Below are 9,673 nucleotides of genomic sequence, written 5' to 3' on the forward strand. Positions count from 1 at the left end.
CAGCGGTCATTTAATACCTTATTGATAATCCAAATATGACAGGAAATAAAACGGGTGGTTTTGTCCTTTCCACAAAATTATGCTTGGTAATTTAAGTCATTCCCCGTATTACTCGCTTTGCCAAATTTGTTGCACACTTTTTCGGACGATACGACCACCACATATAGAATGAAATGCAGCCCAGATTCTTCTCTCAACAATTAAAGTGTTTTCAAACATCACCCATATTTGCATAAAGGATTTTTTTTTATTTTTTTTTATTTTGGGGTAACTCGGTGGGGGGGAATATGCTTTATCTAATTTTTTATTTTTTTAAAATAAATTAAGAGTTTGTTTTTTGAAGATGTTAGTGAGGTGGTGTCAATAATAATGAAAACCACAACTAAAGTGTCGGGGTGCTACCAGTATGACCGCAGCCTTTTCCCCATACTTTTTCAATACCTTCCGGTATGCACCTTCAATATTAACTTTATAAACAATATATCGTTTATCTTATGATATAATTGATGGAATGAAATAAGACCACAATATGATAAGAAAACAAGGAATGTGCTTGTGATGGGCAACTTCGAATGGATAGAGAATAACACGTTATTTTTTTGGGGGGTTGATAACATCCACAAAAAATAAAAAGAAGTTGGAGGCAATCAAACTTCTTTCTCAAAAAGCAAAAGGAAGGTTGGGATGAAATTGGGTTAAGGGGTACCCAATAATTGAAAATAAGAAGACGTGAAGCCTCTATGCACATCGACCACAATCGATGCTCACTCAATTGCACGCCCACTAATACAAAAATACTGTCCGAGCTACAGGGTTTTATTTTTCGAGAGGGGTGACAATGGATCCGACCAGACTCGAGACTTGACTGGTAGATCCGACCTTCGGTCCAGGTATGGGGTTCAATTTTTTGACCTGAAAGGTCGGGTATGAGTCCAAAATCTAGACCCGAATACTATTTGGGTCCGGGTTCGGGTCTTGCCATACCCGAACCGAATAATATTGGTGTACTTAATAAATGTTGTCAATAATATGGGTACATGATGGTAAACACAATAAGGAATGTGAGTATATGTGGGTATTCATAAATGTTGTGCAATGCTGTAAATGTAGCCAATAATATGGGTATATGGTAGTAAAAAAATGAGGGAAAAAAAAACTCGTAGTCATATGGTGGTAATGGACCCGACTGGCAAACCCGACCTCGGGTCCGGGTATGAGTCCAAATGTTTTATAAACCATTTTTCGATGTTTTTTTAACCAGTGTTTTAAAACCTATGCTCGGGCTTTAACTAGAAAAGATTATGAACCCGATTCAAACTTAGCCGGGTCAGATAGCCTGATCTGGTAAACTCTTGGGTAGAAATTCATGAACTGCTGACCTAGTTTTTTTGGATTAGTCATCAAGAACTAGCATCTCGTTGATTTAGAGTGAAGGATGCGGGCAAGTCTGAACGGATAAGCCAAGGCGACCCCGAGTTAAAGATTTTTTAAATCACTCGTAATACAAGGAAACCGTTTCATAAGACGTGAGCCTCATATGCTCACCTCAAAATTCCACTGGAAATTGCTATTTTGACATTGGAAAACCCTGTAGTTGATCATCTTGACTTTTGGGGTGTAGTCTCTACTGTATCCAGCATGGCCAGTCATATGGTTATGGATATCAATAAAAAATAATTCCAAATTATACAAATAGTTCATCTCTTAATATAATATTTAGACCGTCTATTTTTAAGATTTTCAAGTATTTATATATCTCTTCAATCTGTATTTTTTTTTTAAATTTTAATCTCACAAATGGGGGTGAAAATAGATATCTCAATCTACACTATTTTTTAAGCTTTAAACTTTATAAATAAAAATGAAAATATATTTTAAGGCCATCAAAAAGATTTTCAACATTGAAACCACATTTCTCGACACCATTTGAAGGTAGGCTCTAATTTAATTGTTTAGCGCCTAGGCTCTATACAAACCGCATCCATCTTTTAAATTGTGTGGCTACCAAAGATTCCTCAATTAAATGGTTCGTTGCTTGAAAAAGTGCACATCTTTACTCGATTGATTGACATTTTGAAAAGGAAATGGTAATGGGGTTGGTTCATGACCAGTAAGTGAGTGGGACAAGAACAAATGAATGGATTTATGACTTAAAGATGGTTTTTCGGAAAAATTGAACAGATAAAAGGAGGCCAATGAAAACTGACAGCAATGCATTCAAAATGTATTCACTCATTTTTGTAAATTTCTCAGCTCTCAGAAACTCAAATACATAGCAATGAAATGCTAAACACCACATGATAAAAAAACCAGACTTTATATACATAAAGTAGAGCGCGCAACAACAAGAGTAATTATGAAAAAAATAAAATATAGCTGATACAAAATAAGCCATCAATATGCCGACAGGTTCCAACATCTCTAAAGTTCAAAATAATTTATTCCTTTTATCGATATTCAACTACGTTAAGTCAAAATGAAATCATTGTAGCTTCTTTGTCATAGAACACGTCCTAACCATCTTCTCCTCCTCTGATTTCTCACTTGCATTTTATGCCTGCAATCAATACAGACCACTACATTAGTGTAAACAATCACAAATCAGCAACAAGCATTTGTTTGTTCCATAACATTACATATGAAAGAGATGATGGTGCATTACACATAATGAACTTAAGGGAAAAATCAGTAGCATACATTTGTTTGCACTGAAAATCAACAAATAGATTTGTTTCTAAATCTCCAAATCAGTAGCAAGCATTTGTTTGTTTCTAAATCTCCAAATCAGCAGCAAGCATTGGTTTGTTTCATAACATTACACATAAAAGAGATGAAGGTGCATTACACATAGTGAACATACTTGAAATCAGTAACATACATTTGTTTGCTGCTAAAAATTATACCAACCTCTCATTGAAGAGCTGCCGCTCTGGCTCATAAGAAGATGACTCTCCTTGTAAAGACATATCAAGTATGAGTTTGGCCGTATCGGTTTGGTATAACTTTATTTGTACTTTGCAGCTGTGAAGTAGTCATCACAATGCTTATAATTGCAAACAAAATTTCAGTCCGAAATTCAAACCATACCTCATTCTCTTTCCGTAATTTCAGCTCCAAACGTGATCTTAGAAAACCTACTCGAACGATTGCTAAACAAAGTCCGATTGCTAATTAAAAAAACAAAAACAAAAACAAAAGAATACGTCTAAAACACGAGTTCTTTTCAAACAAAAACCTAGCACCGACCTAAAGGAATACAAAAAAAAAGGCGGTAGATTTTGAAACCATTTGTGAATCCATCTATTGTATTAAAAAACAAAATTCATTAATCTGAAGTCCACAAGGAAATTTATCAGTACCTTATGCTTGATTTCTTGACCTCCAAATGATCGGTGGGTTAGGGTTGCAACAGGGCAACAAGGCTTCGGATATGTGGGCTTTCGAGAGAGAATTTATGGTATGCTAGACTGCAAAAGGGGCTAAACAGAGAGACGTTGTAGTGTTTTGAGAGGGCAAGACGATGTAGAGAGGGGAGCTTCCTATATCAGTTTGGGTATTTGAGAGATAGAATGAATATACCATGTTTGAGGCTCGATTTTGTGACCTCCAAATGATCGGTGGGCTGGGGTTGCAACAGGGCAATAGAGCTTCAAATATGTGGGTTTTTTAAAGAGAATTTATGATATATTGGAGCTGCAAAATGGGCTAGACAATTTTTAGAGAGATAGGAGAGACACGATGTAGAGAGGAAAAGTTCTCTTCAACTTTGGGTATTGGAGAGAGAGAGACTGTGATTTGAGAGAGAGAGAGAAAGATGATGCTTTGAAAGATAGACGGTGAAATTAACATAAAGGAAAAGAGTTTTGTGAGGGTATCATTTTAATATTTATTTTGATAAAAAATTCATGGTCAAAAGGGTCAAGGGAGTTATAAGATATAAAAAATGGAGACTCTATGCTAACAGTAATATTTATAATCCTTGGGTCTCATGAAAAATAGAAGTAAAAAATAAGAGATAAGGAGATATTATATATATAGGAAAATGATCATGTAAGCTAGTAGTGGGCTCACAAGAAAAAACGAACCCAATAGCTCCGATTGAATTTGGGCCGATCTGACAATCATGGATATCCAGTAGTATTTGAATTTAATTTTTTTTTTACAAATCCAAATCACTTGAAATTTCAGGTTGTGTTCTTCTCATCAAGCCGCACCCAATAAAAATATAAAAAAAAATAATATGTAAAATAAATGACCAAAATACCCTCGAAACTTTACAGGGGTATTTTGATCAATTTTTTTCATGTAAAATATTTTTTTGATATTTTTTCGAAGATTCACCTATTTTTTATGAACACACGCCTAAAATTTCAAGTGATTTAGATTTATAAAAAAAAAAATTAAATAAAATTTAAACACTATCAAGCATCCATGATCGTCTCATTGTTACTTGTAAGCCCATTGGCTCACATAATCATTTTCCATATATATATATGTGGAGCCTAGGCACTAAATAATCCAATTAGAGCTTACCTTCAAATAGTATCGAGAAATGTGGTTTCAATACTGCAAATCTTTTTGATAGCCTTAAAATATATTTTCATATTTATTTATAAAGTTTAAAGCTTAAAAAATAATATATATTGATATATTTATGAAAACTTGAAAATTGATGGTAAAAAAATGTGTTACAAAATATACTATTTCCAAAACTTGAAATCCATGTTTTTATCATGTCTATGTATCTTGATGTCGAGATGATCAATTTGAAGATATTTCGGCATCAAAACAACCTCTTCTAATGAAAGTTTTGAGGTAGGCTCGAATTTGATTGTTTAGAGCAATGGTTTAAAAAAAGGATCGGTGACCCGGATCGAGCTTCCAAAAAACCGATCTCAATAGGCGAATCGACGATCCGGATCGAGAATCGGGTGAATCGGTCAGAATAAAGCTTAAAAAAAATCCAAAAAAATTATTAAAATTCATTATAAATATTGTTTTTTAAGAATTCAATAAGAAATGAGGGTACTCCATTAAGAATTTTCATGTTTTTGAATGAATATGCGAATATTGATATGTTCTTTCCCTGCATGAACCGCCATTCAGCATTTAATTTACATCACACAAAATGATAAACATATAATTATCATGGAATAAGTATATCAATATACATGGACTACAATAAAGCATAAAATTAGTAACATATGATCTGAAAATAAAATGATAGACCACGTTATTGTTCTTCTTGGTCACGCTGGTGCCATTGATTGAATTCGTTTAACAATTGATTCGATCTAAAAACGAATCATCGATATTAACAGGCGTCTGACTATTCCCAAATCCTTGAGTGTTAGTGTTTTGTTGTGTTCCCAATCTAAAATCCCTGAAGATTGTCCATCCTTCATGCTCACCTGCACTGTCGTGCTCATCCCTACACTGTTGCTGTTGGGACTCGATATGTGAATAATATGGCTGGGATAGGGTGGCCTCAGAATCATCATCTCTCTCATTTTCTCTTTGAATAATATGGATTAAAAAAAAATAACAAATTTTCAAAAAAATCGATCATGGATTAAAAAAAAAAAATCACAAATTTTCAAAAAATTCTATCATGGATTACAAAAAAAAATTCGATCATGGATTAAAAAAAAAAATCACAAATTTTCCAAAAATTCTATCATGGATTACAAAAAAAAATTCGATCATGGATTAAAAAAAAAAAATCACAAATTTTCAAAAAATTCAATCATGGATTACAAAAATTTCGACAATGGATTACATAAAATTCGATCATGGATTACAAAAAAAAACAAAAAATTCAATCGTGGATTACAAAAAAAGAAAAAAACAATTCAATTATGGATTACAAAAAATTCAATCATAGATTACAAAAAACTCTATCATGGGTTACAAAAAAAGCAAAAAACAAAAAATTCGATCATGGATTACAAAAAAAAAAAACAAACATTTCGATCATGGATTACAAAAAAAAAACAAACATTTCGATCATGTATTACAAAACATTCGATCATGGATTACAAAAAATTCTATCATGGGTTACAAAAAAAAAAAAAAAAACAAAAAATTCGATCATGGATTACAAGAAAAAAAAACAAACATTTCGATCATGGATTACAAAAAATTTGATCATGGATTACAAAAAATTCTATCATGGGTTACAAAAAAACAAAAAATTTGATCATGGATTACAAAAAAACAAAAGGAATTCGATCATGGATTACAAAAAAATCGATCAAGTATTACAAAAAAATCTATCATGGATTACCAAAAAAAAAAAAAAAAATCCTTACGGGAGTCGCCGATTGACTGTTCGTACTCGCCGATTCCATACAATGAATTGGCGATTCACTGTACAGAATCGTCCGGTTCTCTCTAGAACCGGACGATCTCCGATTTTTTAACCGATACGATCCACTTTTTGCGATTTTCGAGTCGAACCGGGCGGCGTTTTTTAAAACACTGGTTTAGAGCAATGGTTTAAAAAACGAATCGGTGACCCGGATCGGGCTTCTAAAAAACCGATCCGGATCGGCGAATCGGCGATCCGGATCGAGAATCGGGTGAATCGGTCAGAATAAAGCTTAAAAAAAATCCGAAAAAATTATTAAAATTCATTATAAATATTGTTTTTTAAGAATTCAATAAGAAATGAGAGTACTCCATTAAGATTTTTCATGTTTTTGAATGAATATGCGAATATTGATATGTTCATTCCCTGTATGAACCGCCATTCAACATTTAATTTACATCACACAAAAGGATAAACATATAATTATCATGGAATAAGTATATCAACATACATGGACTACAATAAAGCATAAAATTAGTAACATATGATCTAAAAATAAAATGATAGACGACGTTATTGTTCTTTTTGGTCACGCTGGTGCCATTGATTGAATTCGTTTAACAATTAATTGATTCGATCTAAAAACGAATCATCGATATTAGCAGGCGTCTGACTATTCCCAAATCCCTGAGTGTTAGTGTTTTGTTGTGTTCTCAATCTAAAATCCCCGAAGATTGTCCATCCTTCATGCTCACCTGCACTGTCGTGCTCATCCCTACACTGTTGCTGTTGGGACTCGATATGTGAATAATATGGCTGGGATAAGGTAGCCTCAGAATCATCATCTCTCTCATTTTCTTTTTGAATAATATGGATTAAAAAAAAAAAAACAAATTTTCAAAAAAATCGATCATGGATTAAAAAAAAAATCACAAATTTTCAAAAAATTCTATCATGGATTACAAAAAAAAATTCGATCATGGATTAAAAAAAAAAAATCACAAATTTTCAAAAAATTCAATCATGGATTACATAAAATTCGATCATGGATTACAAAAAATTCAATCGTGGATTACAAAAAAAGAAAAAAACAATTCAATTATGGATTACAAAAAATTCAATCATGGATTACAAAAAACTCTATCATGGGTTACAAAAAAACAAAAAACAAAAAATTCGATCATGGATTACAAAAAAAAAAACAAACATTTCGATCATGGATTACAAAAAAAAAACAAACATTTCGATCATGTATTACAAAACATTCGATCATGGATTACAAAAAATTCTATCATGGGTTACAAAAAAAAAAAAAAAAACAAAAAATTCGATCATGGATTACAAGAAAAAAAAACAAACATTTCGATCATGGATTACAAAAAATTCGATCATGGATTACAAAAAATTCTATCATGGGTTACAAAAAAAAAAAAAAAAAACAAAAAATTCGATCATGGATTACAAAAAAAAAAAAACAATTCGATCATGGATTAAAAATAAATGAAAACAATTCGATCATGGATTACAAAAAAATCGATCAAGTATTACAAAAAAATCTATCATGGATTACAAAAAAAAAAAAATCCGTACGGGACTCGCCGATTCATTGTTTGGACTCGCCGATTCCGTACAGTGAATCGGCGATTCACTGTACTGAATCGTCCGATTCTCTCCAGAACCGGACGATTTCCGATTTTTTAACCGATACGATCCACTTTTTGCTATTTTCGAGTCGAACCGGGCGAGTCCGGTTCGACTCGGCGTTTTTTAAAACACTGTTTTAAACACTGGTTCAGAGTGTTGGTTCTATATAAACTTTTCCCTATATATATACATACGTATGTGTACTATTTAAATATTATAACTAAAAATATGTATTATATTTATTTATACAATAACACTATTCGGATTGGGTCCACATGGACCCAAATCCTAATACTATTCGGGTCCAATATTTGGACATGGACCCGACCCGTCAGGTCCAATTCTTGGACCCATATCCGGATCTCGGTTGGGTCGGAGTCTATTGGCAACCCTATGGGACCCGGATCTAAATAATGTTCGGGTCCAATATTTGAATCCAGACTGGACATGGAGATCCAATTTTTGCACCCATACCCGAACCCAGTTCGGGTCTAACGATCGGGTCGGGGTCCATTACCACCTATAATTTAAAACTGCATCTTCTAGTATGGTATACGCCTTACATAAACAAGAACCCATGACGTAGTAAGGGGCGTACTAAAAGACGAAATCGCCACCTAAATGTTTCCTCCCAAAAAGTAACATGCGAGTTTTCCACCTCCATCACATCATTCCCATCTTGTTGAGCTCCTGTGAAGAATCCTATCCATTGCTGCCGTCAATTAGTCTCTCTCTCTCTCTCTCTAGGTTTGAAACTGGGTCCAAGTCTCTTTCTCTCTCTGGTTGGGAAACTTGGGCCAAGTCTTTCTCTCCATGTGGTTTAGAAAATTGGTCTATGCATGTCACAATCTTAAGAGATTCGAAAGATCTATCTTCCCCTTTCTCTCAGATGGAGTTTTTTAGTGCTAATTCTCTCTCTAGAACGCAGGGCCTATCCAACTATCTACTATCTTGTTTTCAAAAGCATTGTCCAAAATGATGGCCTTTATAACGCATGATCCTTCGTTTGACTTTCCTAGATGATAAGAGACGATTGAACAAAATCACATAATTATGTTGGCCAAATGGGGCTACTCCTTGTGGTTATAGACATGGTCAACCTAACTCCTTTAAAACTTGCAGTTTCTTTCAAATAATATTATTTTTTCCAAACGGTATTTTAAAGGAAATTTTAATATTAGTATATTTTAGAGAAAAAATTAAAATTAATCTTGTTAGAATATGTGTATTTTAAAACATAGTATATTTTATATATTAATTTTGATAAAACAACATATTTATAGAATGAAAGTAGCTGAGATGAAGATGTTGAGCTGGATGAGTGACAAGGCAATAAGGGATATAATTCAAAACGATTACATTCGGGATTAATTTAAATGTGACACCAATCGACGATAATATGATATAAAGTAGACAAACCATGTGTAACACAAACCCACTACAACACCTATTATGAGGTGCGGGTTACTTCAAGTGGAAAGCTAAAAAAGAGTACGGAGTAGACCCAACAGGACACGGTTGGAAGTAGTGATAAAATATATAGGGACTTATGGCCTCACATAACGTATGACCCTTAATATAGCAGAGTAGCGAACCATAATTCATATAGTCGATCCCAATTAGTTGAGAAAATATTTAATGATGATGATGATTTTTTATGCCTAAAGTATTTTTTAAATGAAGATTCAATGTGAGGTTTACTTTGTTTTCATAAAACCT

General features: G+C 33.2%; 1 long non-coding RNA gene across 1 annotated transcript; it reads right to left on the reverse strand.

Moving 5' to 3' along the window:
• Window positions 1–2,298: 2,298 nt before the first annotated feature.
• Window positions 2,299–3,734, reverse strand: LOC148780690 (uncharacterized). The gene is made up of 2 exons (XR_016060245.1): window positions 2,908–3,734; window positions 2,299–2,557 (listed from the first exon to the last, which is right to left on the reverse strand). It is a non-coding gene; the product is annotated as an uncharacterized LOC148780690 (long non-coding RNA).
• Window positions 3,735–9,673: the final 5,939 nt, after the last annotated feature.

The sequence above is a fragment of the Amborella trichopoda genome, chromosome 8, assembly GCF_054954075.1.
Source record: "Amborella trichopoda isolate Santa Cruz 75 chromosome 8, AtrichopodaSantaCruz75HAP2 v2.0, whole genome shotgun sequence".
NCBI lineage: Eukaryota > Viridiplantae > Streptophyta > Magnoliopsida > Amborellales > Amborellaceae > Amborella > Amborella trichopoda.